Below are 23,590 nucleotides of genomic sequence, written 5' to 3'. Positions count from 1 at the left end.
TGTTTTTAGCTCTCTTCTGCCTCTAAAACTCAAAATGGCGGCTGGGGGGTGTGCGCACCGTGTGCGCACCCCGCGATTTAAAAAAAAAAAATTAAATGTTTTTTTCACCCTTCTGGGTCCTTCAGGGACCCCCTGACAAAGGCTAGGGGGTCAGGAACTCTCTACCCTGCCCCCTTTTCACGTTCTCCACCTTTCTTTTTCACTGTCGCACACAAAATGGCGTCCGACACTTCCTGATTTCGACCGATTGGAATGTTGACTGACATCTAACCACCAATCAGAATTATGCTCGCGGACATTTGGTGCGCGCCCCGTGCGAGCCCCGTGTGCGCACCGTGCGCGCATATAGATATTTATATACTTTTAACTGCAATTTTCTCAGGAACTACTGAACAGATTGACACCATATATGCAAAAGACACATGCCTGACCTGAGAACTACCTCTTTGCCACATTTTAAGTAATTCTGTTTAGCCGTTCGGGCTGTACCTTCGACTAAAGGTCCTATGGGAAAACACATGGGGAAAACGCGTTTTGGGACCCCCCTTTTTTCTCAGCCCCCGCTTGATGAATCACCCCGAGACTTTCAGGGTAGGAGCTGAGCGGAGCGCCCCATTAGTTTTGAAAATTTCACGAAGATAAGTCAACCGGCGCCAAAGTTATTCAAAATAGAATTTTCGGATTTCCTATGGGAACTCGGTCCTAACTATAACTATCTACTGGCGACCGCCAGTAGATAATATATATATCGGTAAGTACAAAAATATCGGAAAAAAATATCATTTTGCACTAATATTGAAAAATATATACAAAAATATTGTTTGCTACTATATACGTAGTTTAAATAAGTGAAAGTTAATGCAGTTATATAACATTAATATAGTGTAATTTTAATATATTTAATTAATCAAAAATATATATATACATTTACTAATTTAAACAAACACACACATATATATATATACATCAAAGTGTATATCTTTATAAACACATATGTAATGTAAAACTATTTAAAAAAATTATAATTTTATCATTGTTTTTAAATTTGCATATATATATATATTACCTACTGGCGGTCGCCAGTAGGTAGTTATAGTTAGGACCCTGTTTCCATAGGAAAACCGCAACATTCTCTTTGGAATAACTTTGGCGCCGGTCGACGAATCCTCGCGGAATTTTCAAAATAGGTGGGGCGCTACGCTCCGCTCCTACCCTGAAAGTCTCAGGGGGATTCGTCAAGCGGGGGCTGAGAAAAAAGGGGGGTCCCAAAACGCGTTTTTCCCATGCATTTTTCCATAGGACCTTTAGACACAGCTACAGCCCGAACGGCTGAACAGAGTTACTTGAAATTTGGCAGAGAGGTAGTCCTCAGGTCAAGGAAGTGCCTTTTGTAGGTCTGGTGTAAATCTGTTCAGTAGTTCCTGAGAAAATAGCATTTAAATCAATATATATATCTGTGGCAGCTTACGGTGCGCTTACCGTGCGCTTACGGTAAGCTTACCGTATGCGTACGGTGACGTGTGCGAGCGCGATTCTGATTGGCTGTTAGATCTTAGTAAACATTCAAATCGGTCGAAACCAGGAAGCGGTGGCCGCCATTTTCTCTCTCGCACTCTGAGGGGGGTTGAAAAACAAAGCCCAAAAACATGTAAAGGGGCTGTTTAGACAGCTCCTAAACACATAGCCATGATGAAGGAGTCCCCAAAGATCCCCCAAGGCCAAAAAGGCAATTTTAATTTTTTTGAAAATTTCACCGATTACGCTTACCGTACGCGTACGGTAAAAATGTTATTAAAAAAAAATATATATTCACATTCTCCCCACCCCGTGTGCAAATGGTGCCCGAAAGGCACCATTTGTACATGGCCAAATTAAATTAACACAAAAATTAAAAGATTACCTTTCACAACGAAGCGCATAATATGTCCTCCATGTGCGCACGGTGCGCGAAGCGCATCGTGCGTACATGGCCCATGTAGCGTAACGTGGGCACGCGTGCACGGTGTGCACGGCGTGCACGGCGCGCACGGAACGAACTGCGTTAAGTGGGCGCGCACGCCACGAATGGCGTAAAGTAACTTAGCATTTAAAAAACCGTACAAATTCACTTAAAAAACCATAGGTTTCACACACGTTATAGTTAGGAATTAGCATTTAAAAAACCTTGCAAATTCAGTGAAAAAAACATAGGTTTCACACATGTTATAGTTAGCTGGACATTTTACTGATAAAAAACCATTGAAATTCCCCCGTTATAGTTAGTGCAGGCAACTATAACTCACGCGACCGCAATCCTCTGCTGATGACATATGTGTCTTTATGAAAAAAAAATATTTGTAATATATGTATAGCTAAAATTTAATGGAAGAAGACATAGGCAAATAAGTGTCTAAATACAGTATTAGCATCAGCAGAGGATTGCGGTCGCGTGAGTTATAGTTGCCTGCACTAACTATAACGGGGGAATTTCAATGGTTTTTTATCAGTAAAATGTCCAGCTAACTATAACATGTGTGAAACCTATGGTTTTTTCACTGAATTTGCAGGGTTTTTTAAATGCTAATTCCTAACTATAACGTGTGTGAAACCTATGGTTTTTTCAGTGAATATATATATATATATATAGTTACATACACATTAAAAAAAGTACAAGAAATTGACAGCAATTTCTTTTTTTTATTCTATTTTAATGATACATGAAAAGTAAACCATATAGAAGACTGAATTCAAAAGGAAAAAAAGGAAGTCCTTCCAGAAACTTCGCAAATCTGGCTGCAATATTAGCCAAGAGAAATATTACTATGAGATGGAAGGCGGCAAAACCACCATCGCTGCTAGAATGGCATAAAGAAATGACTAGATGGGGTAGGGCCGAAGGTGCTGATATTAAGCGGGAGGAAACCAGGGGGTTGCGTAAGAATGGGACGCGATGCTGGAGGAATTTATAGCTATAGATATGCAGGCGGCATAAAGGGAACAGTGTATTCTAAGGGGTGGCACTTACCAAAAAGGATGGCGGATGTAACAAAGGATGATGTACGTTCATTATATATAATATAAATGATAAGAACTGTGACTGTGTTCTCATATATCAATGATTAGACTGTAATGCTGGCTCACAAACATGAATAATAACTTACTGCGGAGTCTGTTTGGGGGAAGGGGGTAAATTAGTTCATTATTGGTGTTAGCTATTATGGTGACATGTAAATGCTATGAACAACCATTTCTAAGAGTTGTAATGCCAAAACATTTAATAAAAAACATGTTATAAAAAAAAGTAAACTATATATAGAAATATGTATTACTAAAAATATCATGAAATTTACATACTTTTATATATAAATATATACCCAAAAATGTGCTCCTTCCAGTAACCGGAGACCCATGGGGGGAGGCGCGCTGACCGGCGGTGCTGGCAGGTAGTTCATTGTTTACTTAAAGAGAAATTGTAGCATGCACATAGACAACATCACAATGGTATAGCACAAGTGAATTTATGACTCCATAAACCCCGCGTTATGTGTTTTGGTCGTCCTACGACCTTTATGGAGTAATAAATCCCCTGGTGCTATACCAAGTGTTGTTGCCTATGTGCGTGCTACAATTTCCTTTTTTATATATATGTATATATAAATTTAAATACACAAACACATAATACTATCTATATTAAAAACTTTAATAAAAAAAATTAAACTATATAAATAATTAATATACTATTCCCACTCTAATTTCTACAACAGTAGAGTAAGCATTAAACTCAGCGGGGTAAAATTTGCTATTCCCACTCCAGGCAGTGCAACTGTAGGGAAAGCGTTGGACTTTGGAGTGGAAGAGGGGTTACATTTACTATTCCCACTCCAGTCTGTGCAAGAGTAGAGAAAGCGTTAGACTCAGGAGGAAGAAATGTACTATTCCCTCCCCATTCGGTGCAACAGTAGGAAAAGCATTTGCTCGGGGGGGGGAATTTACTATTTCCACTCCTGTCTGTGCAACAGTAGGAAATGTGTTGTACTCAGGAGGGGTTAAATTTACTATTCCCATGCCAGCCTGTGCAACAGTAGAGAAAGCGTTGGATCCAGGATCGGTAAAGTTTACTATTCCCACTCCAGTCTTTGCATCAGTAGAGAAAGCGTTGAACTCACAATGGGTCAAATTTACTATTCTCACCCCAGTCTGTGCAACAGTAGGGAAAACGTTGGACTCAGGAGGGGAAAAATTTATTATTCCCACTCTAGTCGTTGCAACAGTAGAGTGAGTGTAGTTCACTTAAATAAATAACATATTTTTACAACTTTATCAAATAACAAAAAAATAAAATGTTTAAATTGTAAAATTGAATGTCTACGTTTTAACAAAAATTAAACAAATTACATAAGCATTGCATTTTTTAATAATTATCAATTAAAAAAATATATTAATTTTCGTTAAAATAGCATGCTATATTCTACCAATCATAACCACCAACAATTAAAATGTAATTGAAATTAAAAAGCATAACAGAATTAACACATTGCACAATAAATAACATATATTTTCAACAAATGAATAAATAATGTTACATGTATTATTACTAAAACAACTTCCCACCCTATACCTCTATAAACTAAACAACACACACCTAAAATATAACTTAACAAATATGGTAATGTCACAATTTACATATTTAACAATTAAGGGGTCGATTCCGATCCGTTAAAAAAATTCCCCGTACGAATCGTATCCGGATTTTTTTACGTACGAATCATACAAGTCCCGTACAAACTGGCAAGTACGATTCGTATGTAAAAAAAATCCATACGAATCGCATTGGGAAAATTCCCCGACACGTCCTCGGGTCGGAAAAAGTGTCCGACACGTCCCCAGACATTTTTACGTACGAATCTGGAAACTGAAGTCCGAGCGCGCAAGTACGATCCGTCCCGTCCGTCCGAATGCACAACCGTATGTAAAAAACAACGTCCGGAGCGAACTCCCATGGCAAGCATGGAGATGTCCAAACATGTGCCCGCATACGCGCCGAACACCCCCAGCCCACCCCCCAAGTACGCGCCGTACCCCCAGCCCCCCAAGTACGCGCCGTACCCCCAGCCCCCCATGTATGCGCCGCACCCCCACCCCCCGTAGAGTAGGTACGGAGTGTACCCCCCGTATGTACGAGGCATACCACTCCCCCCGTATGTACGGGGCATACAACCACCCCCCGTATGTACAGGGTGTACCCCCCGTATGACAGTGCGTACCCCCAGTGCTACGCGCTGGGGGTACGCCCCGTACATACGGGGGTGGTGGTACGCCCCATACATACGGGGGTGGGGGTACGCTCCGTACCTATGGGGTGGGGGTACGCTCCGTACCTACACTATGGGGGCTGGGGGTACGGTGCAGACATGGGGGGGATGCTGGGGTACGGTGCGGACATGTAGGGATGGGGGTACGGTGCGTACCGGGCCCCCTTTTCATCGTGCATCACGGCATACTTAGCTTTTCCGGCACTTTTTGGGTCCCGTAAAAATTTTGCCGTGCAAAGTGCTGTGGGTACGAATCGCACTTGCTGATCCATAAAACGCTGCCTGACTCCGTGCGAATGTCGCGTACGCGGTGTTCCGGATCCGATTTGTATGTGTTTTTTTTCTGGTCAGTGTTTTTTACGATGCGTACGGAAATGGTGTTTCTGTACGATTCGTACTTGTGGGTTTGTAAGGTGTTTTTCCCGGGAAAACGCTCCGTCTGACAGTTCGTACCCGTTTTTTCCAGGATCGGAATCGGCATCCTAATAGTTAACAACAAATTAATTATTAATTATCAAAAATGATTTCTTAATTACCATCGAACCCTGTGTTGTGGGTTTCCTGCATGGCCCATTGTTGTTTTCTTTATTATTTATTGTTGGGTGTACAGGGAAAAAATTGGCGCTCATATAGTGATCACACTACATTGACCTCAAAAATCAAAATCCAAGGTGCATCCAAAATAGGGGAAGAGAACACCCTACTTCCCTAAACTCAATCCAAGGATTGAACAACACAATACAGTTTTTTCGGAGCACACAATAACAATAATCATTCAAATTACAGTTTATCAAACGCGCAAGAATTAATGATCAGTTGGGCTTTTGTTCTTCTTTTATTATTCCTCCAATCCCATATGCCAACGCGTTTCGCCGTGGTGGGATTAGCCTACGGCTTCATCAGGGCTGGAAGCAATACAGAGTATGCAATTGTAATCATAGTATATGATACATTACATTTAAACCATAGAGCCCACATTTGTGACAGCCATATGCCTATGAATTATTCAAGCCATTAATTAGGTGCAACATATTATACCATAAACATTTATGAATACAAAGCATATTCTTTAGATAAAAACTAGGAAGATTTACTATTCATCCAGTTCTCCAGTGAAATGTGACCAAGTTATCGATTTTCTTCATCATAACCAAAGTGTAAGTTGTATCTATTAAACCCGTGCATAAAATGTCAAAATACGTCTTCCGACGTAAGTACCTCAAAGTTCCTCAAAATAAGTTCCTAGCCAAATATAAATAAAGTTTTTATGAATCTAGATTTATGAGGCAAAAGGGTCCACTCGTTCCAAATATTCGATCAGTTAGTGACAACATTATTACTATTCATTAAAGAGCCATACCTTGTCGTAAATAACTCTCCGCTTTGCAGATATGTTTTCCTTCCTTGAAATTCTTTGTAAACATCAAGGTGATAATAAATTCCAAATCTAAATAAAAATAACATTTTGTTATATTACATCTATTGTATCACAGTCCAACGTCATAAAAGAGCATCCTCATTCTGTTTCTCAATCCATTCTAAATCAGCTACTGAAATATGAGCACTAAATCCGCTATGTCAATATAATAACAGGTCACACTCAATATGTGCCCCGAGGCGACACGTTAACATTCTTACACTCGTCCAAATAATTACCTTTGACAATTAATTCCAAGATACTCTCGCCGCTAGAGAAATATTAGCATAATGAATCTATCTGGAGTCTTCTTACCTATCTGTTTCGACTCCACGTATGCTCGAAATATTCCCAAACGCCGTCTGCCACAATACAACAAACCACTTCTTTCAAATCCTGGCAGGAAGTGTCAATAACAGAAAAAGTACGTTAGCCACCCATCTCATTGGTATGATTTCGTATTTTACATACTAAAACAATCTACAAATATCATCAGTCCTACCTTCAATTAGGTCATTTTCTTCAGGGCAAATCGTTGGAATGAACATATCTTGTACTGGGGAAGGTTTATCGACGACTGCCTCATGATTTGGACAGGACCAGAACCTCTACTGATTGAATTCTATGATTATATGAACAATAATGATATGAATATCAGATTCACCACCAATCACAGTTCCACGAAAATAATATTTTTAGATGTGGAATTATACGTTAAAGATAACACCATCCAAAGTAAGATGTATCGTAAACCCACTTCTTGCAATGCAATTTTACAGACGAGAAGTGCTCACCCACGACATCAGGTTAAAGCGATCCCTTTTGGGGGATGTGAAAAAATACCTACTACCAGTACTTTCCCATTGCTGTACTCTGCACCATGTTTGCCCAGTTCAGTCAATGCGTAAATAGTGTAAAACTGACTTACATGGACTTTGGCACCAACAGGGTCATTTTCTTCAGGGTCAAGATGCTGCTGTGAAGGGGAGGGACCTTGTGGAAGGGATCCACGTGGGAGTGAGGGATAAAAAGGTAGATTTCCCGTATATATGGAATATCGGACCTATATTATGTTAGCATGATGCATCTATACGTACACTCCCTGTTCAATATATATGCTTTTGCTTGGAGGAAACTCGTTTATTTCCTCCCTGTACATCTATTACTAAAAGAGTGGGCCGATCACGTGCAGTTGTCAGGCACCAGTTCATCTCAGTTATTGGTAGCAGCTGAAGGTAGGCTGTTTACTCAACTGTTCTAAGACTCAAGGTCGCATCTGGCTTTGGGGGCGATAAGCACATTCCTGGAGGCGCCGTGTCTACCCTCCCAGGCACCAAGACGAAATGGAGTCGCCCCTCCTGACCTCAGCAGAAATAGATAGTCAAGCCTTTGTACTGGTCTGATGTGTGCCATATATGGTCCTTCCCTGGAGCTCGAGGGCCAACTGGTGTTTTTCATTTCACAGTGATTGTATGTGTTGAACCGAAAAGTATATAACCTCATGTTTGAATACAAGCCAACAGTCTTCTCGGCGCATCTGATGGGTGAGGTTCGGAGAGACTCCTCTATAGAGTATTTCGCTTAATAAACGATTGAACCTTCTACACTGCCAACTGACTGTTGATTGGGTAATGGTATTGGGACTATTGGTAGGTATAGTCCTTTAGTTCCTTTTTATGGTACTTCAGGAGACGGAAGGGAAGAAAAGGAGATGGGTGAGTATGCACCCCAAATCCTTTGATTCAGCCGACTCAAAGCAGGCAGTCTTCCTGCCATGGTCGGCTTGATGGAAGGCAAACTCATAATTTGGCCAGCGTAACCTTGTCTGTACCACCCTCTGACTACTGTTCCCCCCCTACCGCCATTGAGGCGGTCGGCAAATAGTTGATGGTGGTAGCAGTGCTCCGGCAGTCTTTCGTTCTGCAAACTGTACACATTGTAATATATGCTTTAGAGTATATTTTATAGTACATATCGAAGAGCCCCTAGCCTATTCTGAAGACCAGCCTTATGAAGTATGTAGTTTATATATTTGTCATTAAAAAGCTCAATTACATGTTCTATGCCAAAAGGCTTGAGCCCTACTGAAGGCATGTCGAAACTGGAGCACAGTTCGTTGCTTTAGAGCAAGAGTAAAGGGCTAATTCTCCCAAACATTTTTCTAGGTGTCAGAGCAAGATGGCTCAGAGGTGGGAGCATCACATAACGTAACATAACATAACATAATATAACATAACATAACATAAAATATATTTCTACAGTGCACAGTCACAACTTAGCGATGAATAGCAGGTGTTTATTGTTACCCAACTCAATGGTATTCATTGTATCGACCTCAGAATGAACCTTGGAAGGATGATAGGCTCACTGGACCCAGCAGGATGTGAACCTGTGGCCATGAGGTCACACAAATGTTTCTGGAGTGGATGCATTAGTTGATTGGCCACCAGACCCAGCAACTCTTCCTCCTTCTGACATTCAACTAAAAGGAAGAGTGCAAGTTCCTGTTAGAGTGCACATGCTACACAGGGCTGTTTTCCTTTGCATCAGGGGCTGTATTACACATTATCATTGTTTGCTTCCGGCATTCCTTTCAAAAGGTACGCCTGGCACAAACAATGATAATGGGCCCAAATATGGTGTGCGCACTGCCTCCAGGGCAGCCGCGACCTCGTGCTGCCCTCGGGGTAGCACATTCATGTGAAAACATGGAGCAGCTGCTCCGTGTTTTCACAGTGCAGTCGGCACATGCCTGCACTTTCAAAGGGGATTAGAGATCCCCTTGCAGGCGGGTGCAATCACTGACTAGACCCACCTGCAAGAGGATGTCTGGGGGTTCCATGGGGCCCCCTTTGCCCCCTGCAGAGGGCTGCTCTCAGTGCCACCTTTTAAATGTTGCATTGTCAGTGCGCTTCCTGAGGGCTTCTTTGACTCTGCGCCCCCGTCTGTAATTTGGCAAGGGCGCAGAGTCAAAGGAATTCCCTCATTTGCATAGGGCATGCCCTTATGCAAATGAGGGTACGTCCTCTGAAGGTAGCCCTGGCGCTTTAAGTGTGCCAACACTATTGGTATTATAAAAGGAGACACACAAGCATCTGTGCCCACTTCTATAATACCAAAGTGCCCCGGGGCGCACAAAGCAGGTGCAAATGCCCGTTGCACCCCCAGGGCACCTTCTGTAATACAGCCCCTGGTCAGCTGCTGCGGTTCAGCCACTCCATTTATACAGTAGAATACACTGCTGTCAAGTCAATGGTGTACAGAGGGTAAGATCAGGGCTTACTTAGAGTGCATAAGGGTTGCACCAAACCCCAGAATGTCTTTTTGTGCTTGTGTCACAGAAGGGGTTGAAGATCTCTAATTCAATATTCACAAAAGAAGCCCCGATGTTGACATAGCTGTATTCAACACCTAGTATGATCACTGTGGTCACAAAAGGTGTTGCTATCAGTGAGAATAGCACAACTTACAGTTGAGGCAACTACAATGCGGGATTGCTCAGAGGTCAGTGAGCTAGCTTGGGCCCCAAGAGGGTGGAGGAAAAGTGTCATGAATTGGGAGATCCAACCTTCCAGACTCACATCAGTGCATTCTTTGACCACGTAGTTATTATCAAGATGCTTTGGAGAACTATGGTTCTATTGTGACTTTACGCACACTTTTAAAATCCAAGAAACAACTAAGACATTGGCATTGGAAAACTCTCTCACAACTAAAAAGGAAGACTGAGATAATCCAATAGTTTCCATCCGCTGACAATTGCTTTTCAGGTAGTAAAACTGGATGGTGATTGAAAATAAACTGTTTATGATCAAGTGGAATTTTAAAAGGTACTTGTTTTTAGACTCCCCTCTACTATTTAGTCTGATCACGAACCGATCAAAAGCACCAGGGACATAAAGGAGGATGATCCCAGTCTATGTTTTGCAATCTCTTCAATTTAATGTTTTATTTGTTCTAATTTAGAAGTGATGTGTATTCCCAACACACAGTGCGACTGTGACACCCCAGCATGTTCCTGTTGCCTGTAACAGTTACCTTGCGTTCTTTTTGCAGTAGATTATTAGCCACTTGTGACCTTCCCAAATCAATCTCTGACCCCATCTAACCAACTAATAGTTATACTTGTGAAAAGCACTAAATGTGATTGACAGTCACCATCTACACAATGTGAATTATAGCAGCCCTCAAGCTGTCTTTTTTGGATCCAGCCACTGTCAGTGAATACAGATTGTGGCTAAGAGTCATTAGAACATTGGAATGTGGAGCACTTCATTGTAGACAATGGAGTGCTCCATGCTTCTACGGGCCGGTAAAGACCCGCAGAGCAACATTCCAATGTTTTACAAAAGCCTCTGGAAGCTCGAGGGGATTTAAATCTCCTCGAGCTTCGAGAAGCATTTGTTTAATTTGTTAGAACATTCTGCCCTCTAGTGGCATAATGTTCTAATAGCCTTATAGCCCTTCGTAGCAGGGCTACACCACTATGAAAGTCCCGCTGCTTTTGTTAAAGTCCCTCGCCTTCGGCTCGGGTCTTTAACGCTGCAGCGGGCCTTTAATAGCCGGTATAGCCCGCTCCGGCGGGCTATAAGGCTATAATAAAAAAGGTTCCTGCCAAGGCTCTACCATCCTGCCGAACTGCTGCTGCTGCTGCTTACCTTACCTACATGGAAGCCAAAGATGCAAACTTTGTGAATTAAAACTCCCTCGACCCTCCTCAATGGTTGGTGAGTGGCTAAGCCAATGAATAAACGCTGCAAGTGCAGATTGGCTGATTCTTCTTTCATTAAATTGACACCGCTGTTTGTAGTGGTACAACTTGCTGGTTAGCAAACTATCTGGATAGAGACTCAAATGTCTGTAGGAAGTCCTTTATACTTTTTGATGCACTACCATTGCCATGCCTCTGATTGTGACTGCATCCCTCAAGGATGGCCTTTTTTGGATTGATTTCTTTTAATGTCTGGGAAAATTGTAAACATGACCATTTACCCTTAATGACTTACTAAAAAGTAACTCTTTTGTCACTAGTTCTATTTCACAGCATTGATGGTTTGCACTGATCTTTGTAGGAGTGTTCCGAGCTTTTTTCTTGAAAATTATACAGTCTATATATGGAGGGAACCCACTTTTGGTGTTACTTTTAGATGTTTGCTTGGGTATTGTTTAGTGTGTATTGTGCTTTATATAACTTTTGGGTCATATCTATGAAGCCTTTTTATTTTACAACGCAAAGTCTCCAGTAATATTTACAAAGGCATGCAAGGGGTAATTTGTGCTACCATATGAGGTTTTGTAAAGAAATGTAATGCAACACAGCTGTTTGCACTGTGCTACATAACATTTCATCTCTAGAGTCGTTCCATGGGTGGAGTATGGGCATTTCCATGCATTCACCCATGAACTTTGGTGCATTCCCACATTTACTAAATCTAGTAAACCAAGGAATGCGTACAAATTATATGTCTTTATCAGTGAGGCAGGACAAGAAGAAATATTTGTATTTCTCCTTAGTATTTATTCTTTCCACATGCGATGCAATTTGTAGCACACATGGAAAGAGGTCAATTCCCTTTAAAGATTGTTTATGTGAAAGAAGGTGTCCCTTTCTGAACAAAAACAATCCTGCTTGTAACAGAGACAAGCTTGCACCATGGCTAGGCAGCACACAGTTCACCAGCGCAGGGAGAGTGGTGAAATGCTTCATATTTTTGTAAATATGCAGCATTTCTGCTCTCGCTCTTTCACACAATGTACAGCAGCAACTTTGCTTGCTGCCATGCATTGCGTGAAATATTAGTAAATATGCTCCTCTGTATATTTGACTTAGTGTTTATAGAGTAAACCTAAATGTATACATTTTAATGTATTATTAAAATGCTGTATTATCACCCACATTTGGCTGGTCATTCACATTTTTGTTGCAACTGTAGTGATTGTGTAGCACTGTACATAGACAGGCTTTACACCAGTTCCCCTGAGCCACGCCTTGACCTGTCAACCACATCTTTCTGAATCAATCAATCCGTCAATCAGCGAAATTTAAAGCGCGCTACTCACCCATGAGGGTCTCAAGGTGCTGGTGGGGGGGGGGGGGTAGCAGGTCCGGTCAGTCAAAGAGCCAGGTCTTGAGGGTCTTACTAAAGATGTGCAGGGTTGGGGCGTATCTGATGTTGATTGGCAGCTGGTTCCAGGTCTTGGCCGCGATGTAGGAGATGGTTCTTCCCCCCATTCTTGCTCTGCTGATGCACGGGGGTTCAGCGAGGGCGAGGTCAGTGGACCGGAGGTTCCTTTTGGGTACGTGGAAGGAGATTCTGTAGTTGAGATATTGGGGTCCGGCGTTGTGGAGGCATTTGTAGGCGTGGTTGAGTATCTTGAAAGTCACTCTTTTCTCGATGGGGAGCCAGTGGAGGTTACGCAGGAGCTGGCTGATGTGTTCATGTCGAGGGATGCCGAAGACGAGTCTGGCTGCGGTGTTCTCTATGGTCTGGAGTTTGTGGAGCAGAATAAAGATAACATAAATCGGAAAAAAAAAACTAGCGTAGAGGGGGTTTCCGTAGCCCAGTCTGCTGATTATGAGTGTGTTCTGAAGAGTCTAAAAGGCATAGTGAGGTCAATATTCCACACCAGATTCATCATCTAGAACAGTAGGTAGCAGGACCCACACTTTCAAAGTGTTTGCTGCTCTTAGATAAAGAAAATAACACTATGGGGGATATTCTCAAGAACGGGTGATAATTATCGCCAACCTTTTCATAACGCCATCTATCAAGGGAAACTAATGCAGTGTTAACGGCGTTTTCTCAACTCTCCGGCACCAGGCGATAGGTCCCCGATAACTCGTCAAATATCCGTGTTAAGATTACCGGGACGCCCATAAAAAAGGAAACCCGAATGTGAAAAAAGTTGGAATGGGCCCAACAGCAATAAAAATATCAGCGATAAGAAGCGCCAGGCTTGCTATTCCCATATAGGCGGGAAAAATCACCATGAAATCTGCAACCAGAACCCCAGCCAGGGACCTTGGGGAAGGAGAAGGCCAAGGAGAAGAAGAAGAGGAACCCGCGATCCAGTCCACATGAAAACAAGAACCTGATTACGGAGGTGATAGAACACCACCAACAACTGTTCATCACCTCCACTGTGTCATTGGCAACTAAAAATGCAATATGGCAGTCCATCGTGTCCAAGGTGAATGCAGTCGGAGTGAAGTGCCAAGAAGCGCTGGAAAGATGTGAACCACAAAACCAAGCTGAAACTCGCTAACAACCGGAAAGCAGCAATGCAGACTGGAGGGGGGAGTCCAGCGCCACAGCAGGAGCTGGATGAGATGGAGGAAATGGTGTCCCCAGTCATCACTGGGGAGACGGTGGCAGGAGTTGGGGGACCGGACACTGCTCAACATGACCTGACCCAACAGCTACAGGGTGAGTAGCGACCAGGAACTGAGGGAACGGGAGAGATGGGCCCAATGGCACACATGCACAATTAAGTATGGCACAGTGCACACCCACAATGACTCTGGATCATGTCCCTGATCTCCTTGGCATACTGCAGCACACATAGAAACAGCAAGTAGGCCCCCGTCGACAATATGCCCAGAGGGGGCCCTCCCCACACATCACTAATCTCACAACAAACTCATGCACATGTGCTGAACCAAGCAAAGCTGCGGGTCCTTGAGCCACACTGACAATGCAAGTGACAGTGCATGACGATCATGACATGGTGCATGCCACAACACTGAGGTGGCTGAGTGTGGACCACATCCGTAAAGGAGCAGGTCACACTCTGACACATCCACGTGCACAAACAACCCCTGACATCAGCCCCCTTACGTCCATGTTGCTCATGTTGTAGGATTTGAGTCACAGGATGTATCTCTGCATCAGGGTGGTTCATATTTGACCCCAAATGACACCCAAAATCTCACATCTGACCCGAAATGACACCCTGTTGTCTTTTTTTGAACACCAATGACAGCCTTCATGTCATGTTTTTGTACACATGTGATACGCTGATGAGTGTGATTATGTACTACATTTGACACCCTGAAATGGCATTTCGAATATGTGACCCTCTAAACAGCCTCTCTGCACAGAGGTGACATCCCCACCATCTATTTGCTATTTGTGAGATTGTTAGCACTTAATGTTGCACTTACACTTGTCAGAGTGATGTGCTAATGCAGATGACTGACATGCACACAGGGAATGTGTGTTGCACTGAATTTATTTGCACATGCTGTTCATGTGGTCATTTTGTACTGTTCCATGATTGCTGAAGACAGTCACAATGTGACGTGCTCATGCGAAGAAATTATTAATGATTGTGTTCCTTTGGGCTATTCCTGCTGTAGCTGCAGTGGGTTGTGGTCCACCTGCCTCATCTTCCTCATCATCGTCCAGTGCATCTGGCACTTGGATCCATGGGGCATTGGTGCATACACATATGTTGTGCAATACACAACATACAATGATCATCTTGCACACTCTTTCTGGGCTGTACAGGAATCTTCCACCTGTGATGTCCAGGCAACTGAAACGTGACATTAACTTGCCAAATGTGCGCTCAACAATGCCCATGGTGCATTTGTGGGCCACATTGTACTGCATCTGGGCCGGGGTGTTCGGGGCTCGGAGGGGTGTCATCATCCACGGGCAGAGTGCATATCCTTGATCACCTGTGAGAGGTAAGTGAGATTAGTGTAAATTGATGGTTCTGCATGCTGTGTTGGCAGACTCACAAGTTGTGTGACGTGTGATCTGTGATACTTTGAGATTCATGTTTGCCATGTATTGCTTCTGGCAAATGTGCGGGATCAATGTGTATTACATAGCCTCACAGCTGCTCCTCCCTCCCCCGAGCCTATGTAATTGTGTGCGCTGCACGGCTGCATCACTTGCACTCCTACAACACACCATTGTCATGCCTTACTGCGCATGTCCGCAAGCCTGACAACAACTGAGTAATGTTGGCCGTTGAAGGTGAGCGGCCATGTGTGTGTAGGCCTATGGTAAGGATAGGGCGGACACAGATGTAGAGTTCAGGCCTGGCTGAACTCACGCTGCTATTGAGGCTGCGGCAATGAAGAAACACACAAAACAGTTGGCATGTATGAGCCAAGACCCCAAGCAGTCTTGCGCTCCTTTATTTATCCATTCGGGCGAGCCCACACTCCGGGTGCCTGCTACATTGCAACGTTGTCGATTAAGTGCCGGGTGCCGCAGACACTACAACAGAGACACACGCCATAGTCACGTTTGTGGCCAGCCCGGAACTGAACCACACCCTGAGCCCAGAACTGAACCACGCCCAGAGCCCAGAACTGAATCACGCCCAGAGCCTCAAGCCATTTCTTCACACTCCTCACATGCTTACGCGTGGGCCGCCGCCATGGCGCTGGGATGCCGTGCGCATCGGAGTACGTCTCCAGACGTTCCACCCAGGCTGTCCAGCATCCTGCCTGGGACAGGGGTGGCCCGGTGACTGTGAAGGGCTCCAGTGGCGTTACCGAGGACATGCTGTTAGCTGCTTGAGGTGGACTTCTGGGTTAGCCCCACTGGAAGATGAGTTGCAGTGCACTGAGTTAGCCGCACCGGAAGAGCTGACCAGGTGTGCAGCCTGCGATGATGCAGTGGCCTGGAGGCTGGACGATGACTCGCGGTACACTGAGGTAGTGGCACCTGAGGCACTGTGTCCGGCACGGGCCTACAGCTATGTGGCGATGACTTGTGGTTAACTGAGGTAGGCCCACCTGAAGAGCTGAGCGGGTGTGCAGCCTGCGATGATGCAGTGGCCTGGAGGCTGGACGATGACTTGTGGTGCACTGAGCTAGGCCCACCGGAAGAGCTGAGCGGGTGTGCAGCCTGGGATGATGCAGTAGGCCTGTTGGGCCGGACTGGAATTGATTTGTCTGAGACCTGCTGGACCGCAGTGTAGGCCAAAGGGAGCAGTCAGCACACCCAGAACTCCGCCGTGTGGTGCAGCTGGGTGCGCTGGGGGTCTGTTGCGCAGAAGCCATTGATCGGCTGAGGAGGCTGCCAAGCTTGCTGGCCTCAGGCTTGAAGATTGCAACTGCACGTGGTGGGCCCTCTTGGAGACACGCCAGTGGTGACAGGTGAGCAGTGAGGCCTGGGTGCACAGGGGTGGGCAATCACCGCTGGGCGCCGGACTGGTCTGTGGACCAGCGGGCTGGGGTGCAGCAGGCGCACCGGATCGTGCAGGCACCACCGGTCATGGCAGCGGCAATATGCCACGGTGAGGGGCTCTGCCCTGGCAGACACACCCCTGCAGGCAATGACAAGATGTGCGCTGGGTGGTGTGTGACGTAATAACCTCGTCGCCGGTGTAGATTTGTCAGTTGAAGGAGGTCGGCCACGTGTGTGTAGGCCTATGGTCAGGACAGAGACACACGCAGTAGTTACATTGGTGGTCATCCCAGAAATGAACCACGCCCAGAGCCCTGGGCTATTTATTCACACTCCTACTCTGGACTGGCGTAGGCCGGCCCAGCCCACTACACTTACGCTTACAGGGGGGGGGGTGACATAGCTACATGTCCAAGGTCTTCCCCACTGCCTGAGGTAACATGGTTGCATCCACTGTCCACAATACCACAAACACCAGCAGTATATGTCCACATGGACATGTCTGTGTTCTGCATACTCAAGACTGTCCAGTACATCACCGCCACACTTGGCTATGTGTACATTCTCATTCATGGATCACATGCCTCCTTCGCACATTCTTGGTTCCCACCTCTCCCCACATTCTGCAATTGTGTGGCAGAGGGGCTTTGCCTTTGTGGATGGTTTGTGTGCATGTCTGGCCCCTGTTACCACAGTTACTTGTGTTGTTGTGTCTGGTAGATGGGCATGTTGTTTGGCATGTTGTATGTGATTTTGTTATGTGCGCATTCCCACAGTTGTGAGTTGTATGATTGTGGAGTTGAGGTGTGTTCCGTTGGTACTTACCAACGAGCAGCCCATTTCCAGAGGTGCCATCCTGAAAGCACTGGTTGATGAAGGACTGTCGGAAGATGTAGGAATCATGCACACTGCCTGGGAAGTTGGCGACGACATTGGTGAACAGTCCTCTGTGGTCCACTATTGCCTGCACATTGATGGAATGCTTGTGCTTTCTGTTGCGGTAATTGTGTGCAGTGTCAGCAGGGAGCACAAGTAGGACAGGTGTGCAGTCAATTGCCGCCAACACGTGTGGGAAGCCAGCTATGGCGTAGACCCTTGCTTGGTCTCCAGCTGTTCCTGCGCAGTGTGGGGGAAGTGAAGGTGCTGTGGTATGTAGCTGATGATGGCATCCAAGACAGGTGTGAGGAACTTTGATAGGGCTGGCTGTGAGACTCCTCCAACTCTGGCAGTTGTTGGTTGGAAGGTACCAGAGGCCAACAAGTGCAGCGCAGCCAGCAGCTTTGTCTGCGGAGGGATGTTGGTTGTCTGCTGTGTTGGTACCGTCAGCCTGTGGGCATTGTGGGTCAGGATGCGGAGGATGGTTGTCCTTTTGAGCCTGTAGTGGGCAATGACATCCTCTGGCGTTGAGTCTCTGAGGCTGGTGCGTTTTTGGAAGGTCCGCTGTCTTGTTCTGCGCAGCCTTGGTGGTAGTCCGTGAGGGGGTGGTACTGGGGGTGGAGGTGGTGGTGGTGGGTGTTGTGGCCCTCTTGGGTCTCCAAGCTGTATGATGAGTAGCTCCATGGCATCTGTTGGTCTTCAGATGTGTCTCTGGGCTGGGCTCCTTTCTACTGCAGGTTTTTGTCCTACTTAGGAGGGGTGGGCGGAATTTGCGTAGTCGCGCTATGCAAAGCTCCGCGAAACGGTAAAAAATCTCCGCGAGCACGCAGAAATTCCACGAACATGCGGAATTGCTTGTTTGCGATCCTTATTTCCTGTTCGCGAACGCTGTTTGCATGCTCAGGGGGGGAATATCTCGCAAACACCTATTTTGAGTACGCGAACAAGCATAAAATTCCGCAGAATTTTGGGTAATTTCGCGTTCTCCGCGCAACGCGAAATTACCCAAACTCCTCAAATTCTGCCAGCAAAACAGAATTTACTGCCCAGGCCTACAAAAAGCAGGTCTTAAGTCCCTGCTGCTAATGTGCCTTATCACCTGTTTTTGGACCGCATCGCCATTCTGGCTGGTCGAGCGAATATCGCGAAGAGGGGTTGTCGTGCATTTTTGGACGGAAACGTCTACTCAAATGATTAGCATTAGTTGTCACAGTCAGCCTGGGCGATGTTTTTAGTGGCAGCTATTGCAGGTAAGCTGGCGATGTCGGCTGTTAGCGCAGTCTTGTGAATAGGGCGATAAATCTATCACCACTTTCGTGGTTGAAAAGTGCCACTAAATCGGCGATGGGTCCTTGAAAATATGCCCCTATAAGTGTACAGAATGCCCTATGGATAAAGAAAGCTATTTCTGCTGCAGGGCAATCCCAAGATTGCTTCAATCTGAAAAAGCAGGTCGTATTAAAGGATATAACTGACAGCAAACAGTTTTAGCCCTGTAGTGGATAGGGCCAAAATAGTGAGACTACTTTGTTTATATTCTTCATAATAAACCTGCCTTGCTATAGAGTTTCAGGTTCAAAAGGTATCAGACATGTGACCGTTAGAACCATCATGAGGCGTCTCATGCTCCTTTGTGCTTTAAATTTGGAAGTGGTCACTGATGGGCTTTTGCTGAAGATAATTAGACAGTCGCCCATTCATTGTGACATTTCCACTTAGTCAACTGGTATAATTACTGATGATAAGTTCAACATGACAAATATGATTAAGATCCTTCTTAATATGGGTCACCTAGTAAAACTGGATTGCATTATTAATAATGAGTAGTAGCAGCACTCCATTATTAGGATATTATGAATTGTGTACCAGGAATTGAAAATAGCATGCACAACCTGGTATTACTAGTGCAATTAGAGCATATTTGTTTGATTTACAGGCCCTTTTCTAGACATATATTCCACTCAACTTTAATGTGATCAGAAAAAAAAAACAATTTGTATAAGTGAATACTGCATATTGCCTGGCATTGCAGTCAAGTAAAACCTGTAATCATATAGGGAGTTATTTGCACAGAACAAGCAGACACACCACTCCACACAGTTCATAACGAGGCCCAAAGTGCACAAGTTGGTCATTTCCTATCAAGCTTCTCCAACGAGTAGCTCGTGATCTACTGGTAATTCTCCAGCTACCAGTAAGTAGCTCTCCTGTGTGCAGCCCAGCCTACTAAATCAGAAGCGTTTGCTTGGCTGAACTAACCTATGTGAAATAAAATTGAGAGTTTGTATTCAAGACGAAAATGTGTGTGTTTTCAGAACTCATAAGCTCACGTTTGGAGAAAAATGGCTCGATTTGTAAAATATTTAAAAGTTGATATTTGAGTGATAAGTCATGTGGCACCCTGCAGTAATATTATAAATAGCATAACCTTGGTGCCAGGGACATTGTGTTATGCATTAAATACTTAAATGTATTTGAAATTGACAGACACTTTTCACACTGCTAGTGGCCACTATTGTAATCTTGTCTGGCACAGCACTAATAATATTAGTGACTCCTTATCTTTTTTATTGAACAGAAGTAGCTCTTGTTGCAGGAAAGGTTGGAGATCCCTGCTTTATACTAACATGATGTGACCATTAGTCCACAAAAATAGAAACCGGTCCTGCACTATGTTGAAACATTGCCATTGTACAGAACAACGTCTGTAGTTTACAGACTTCAGTTGGGCACCCATGAAGAGACTATCACACACAGACGTTACTGTGTGAGTAAATCTGCTGTTATGGATGGGGAATGTGTTCAGAAATGCCCTGGAGTTTTGTAAACACTCACGTTTGTTATTGTCGCGAATCCTTTTCCAATCCCTTCCATCCTTGAACATGGTTGTTAATGTACTTATATTGAGGGCATGGGCAAATATTTTTCCATTGTAAGACGTGAGAGGAAACAAACCCAAATTCGCTGGGTGCAACAGGGAAAGTTATTTCTCCACAGGTAAAAATATTGTCCCAGTAGAAAAAGAAAGGACAAACTTGAAAGTGTATATGCACTTGTATCCATAATATTCGGTGAAATCTGTAATCATAAAAAAGTTGTTTAATTTTAAGCAGTCAGAAATCTGCACCTATGCAAGGTCAGAAATCTCCATCTGCTTTTTAAAGAAATTGGCACTATATTTTCCATTGCACTCATTATCTACAAAGTAATGTGTAATTTATATTTTCCCTTTCTTTCCCTTGAGTGTCTTTCAGATATGGTGACATCAAGAACACAATGAAGATTTTAGAACATGATTCATTGGCATATGAAGAATTCTTTCACAGGCAAGGGAACCTGATTTAAATCATATTCGTTATTTAAATACATGCTCACCACATCTGAGAGCTGTCTCAATCTTTTTATAAGTGGATTTGCCTCCCCTTATTAGAAGATAATTAATTTCCCAAGTTGGTTCATAGGGAGTCATGCATTATGCAGGTTACAAATGAGATGCATTAACCTTAATGAGCACTGTTTCTACTGCCTAATTAGAAAAAGCCCAGCATTATTATTCAGAAGTACATTATTGCATTATAAATCATACTTTTACAACACATTAGTTTCATAAACACGTCCAAAGATATAATTTTAGCAATAAACACTAAAAAAAGAAGAAAGGAATGTGGAAAGAATCTTATGTGACTGTGTCATTAAATAAAGTACCACTAGCAGGCCCAGGGATTACAAGGTAATCGTTGCTTTTACTGTGGTATGCAGCTTTTGTATTACATTAAGTGAAAATTAGTGTGGATGCTAATGTTTTCAAAGAACCCTCTCATCAAGCATATGCAGTAGTATTTAATTTTTAACAAATTATACATTTTTTCATTTAGTCATTTCTATAAGGGTTAAAATTATTAGTCTTAAAACTAGAGAGTTCCCCAGAATAGTACATCTGCGGGAGGGGGAGAGGGGGGGGGGTCAAGAAGGCGCCGGAAGCAGTCACATTTATGTGAGGCTCTGCTCAGCTCTGGCCCCATAGATCATCATACTGCTACGCAACACCCAGACAATTCTCCCAAACAAAAGAGACACCCTTCCCTGAGACTGTTGATGGGCAAGAAGTATCCAGATCAACCCCTGGAGAAGCTGGCATGGCTGTGGATGTCCGGCATGGTGAGCTCAGGTGTGAGCCCCAACCAGTGCCCGCACTAAGACAGCGACTTGGAGAGTAAGTGGTGAGGAGAGTGCGGCCGCTAACTAGGGGTGGGCGGAATTTGCGAAAGCGACTTTCGCAAATTATCGCGAAAATGTTAAAAATCTCCGCAAACAAGCGGAAATATCGTGAAGATGCGGAAGTTTTTTTCCCGTCCGTTCGCGATATTTTTTGCATGGTTGCGGGTCGCTAACTTACCCCTGCGGTTGCTCGCAGGCGCGGCCATATTGTTTTCAGTTGTCTCGCGGTGCATGATCGCGAGAAAAAAGACGTGATCGCGCGACGCATTACGTCACTGCGGACGCGAACTGTCGCGAGACAGCGCAAATGGCTAAAACAATACAACATCTCATGGAGAACGCGACCGGATCGGGAAAACTTGTCGGCGAACGCGGGGATTCAGGTAAGGCGATTGCGCGCGCGCGAGAATGTATTATTTTACAGCGCGAGCAAGAACCAAATTATCGCAAAGCTGCGGAATGCAGAAATTTTGACATTTCCGCGCTCTCCGCGGAACGCGGAAATGCCAAATTATCGCAAATTCCGCGAACGGAACGGAAATTTTGCCCAGGCCTACCGCTAACCCAGAAATATTGCTCGGCCAGAGAGGCTGTCCGGGGGGCTGGGGGGCAGACTGTGTCACCACCCCATGTGGGCCATAGGCGCTGAAAGAGGTGGCTCTGGTGAGCTGCAGAGATCAGGCCAAGAGCGGCCATACTGAGAAGGACTACATGGCAGCACCAACAGTGGTCCGCATGGAGATTGGGCACCTCTCTCAGGGCGTGTGCGGTGAAGAGGCGGTCTGCTACCAGAGCCCGTACCAAGTCTGGACACAGCTGGGGATGACATCAGGCATGTCAACTGCCTGAGAAGGGAGTGCCTTTACCGGGGTGAAAGACCGGGAGCCCGGAGTGAAATCTGCATCACTGCCTTGTGCAGCATAAAATCATTAGAGTGGACAGTGCGGGCTGGCAGCCGCTGGGAGGAGAGCTGTGCGGCGCCATTAGCAGAAGGCCGCACCTGTGATGGGTGCATATGGAGACACCGATGGGTCCGAAATAGATAATTAATCATAACAGGCAGTGAGACACCTGCATTTATGCTCTGATTGGGTGGGCATGGCCCACTAGCTACCAGAGGGAATCCTCCAATGAGAAGGTGATGGGCCAGCAGAGACCCCAATACAGCACACTCCTACCCTGCACTCATTCATTGCCAGTAACAAGACATTTGAACTGAGCACATTTAGGCCCACTTCCAAAGGTCCAGCACTGGGATGGCACCACTGGAGGGGCTATAACTCACAGTTGGCAGACTGGGTGCAGTGTACAGGGTGGCTGGAGCCTTTTGCCTGTCCAGTCCTTCACACTCAGGCAGCAGAGAAACAGAGCAGCAGAGGAGCAGTCCATCTTACAGCAAAGCAGCGCAGCAGTTCTTCCTCGGAGTCTTCCAGCGGTCGAGATGCTTACTGAAAATTGGGGTCTGAGGTTCCATTATTAAAGAGCCTTTGTAGGCTCTTTAATAATGTCCAGCATGGGATGCCACATTATAAAGACATAGGGGCAGCAATCTTCATATATTCATCTGTCCCTATGCGCTAATTTTATGGCTACAGCACAACAGCTTCGGGATCAGAGCCCCACAGCATTGAAGGTGA

Source organism: Triturus cristatus, chromosome 1_2, assembly GCF_964204655.1.
Source record: "Triturus cristatus chromosome 1_2, aTriCri1.1, whole genome shotgun sequence".
In the NCBI taxonomy this organism is placed as follows: Eukaryota; Metazoa; Chordata; class Amphibia; order Caudata; family Salamandridae; genus Triturus; species Triturus cristatus.
The sequence above is the reverse complement of the archived record's forward strand: the minus strand, read 5'-3'. Positions refer to the sequence as shown.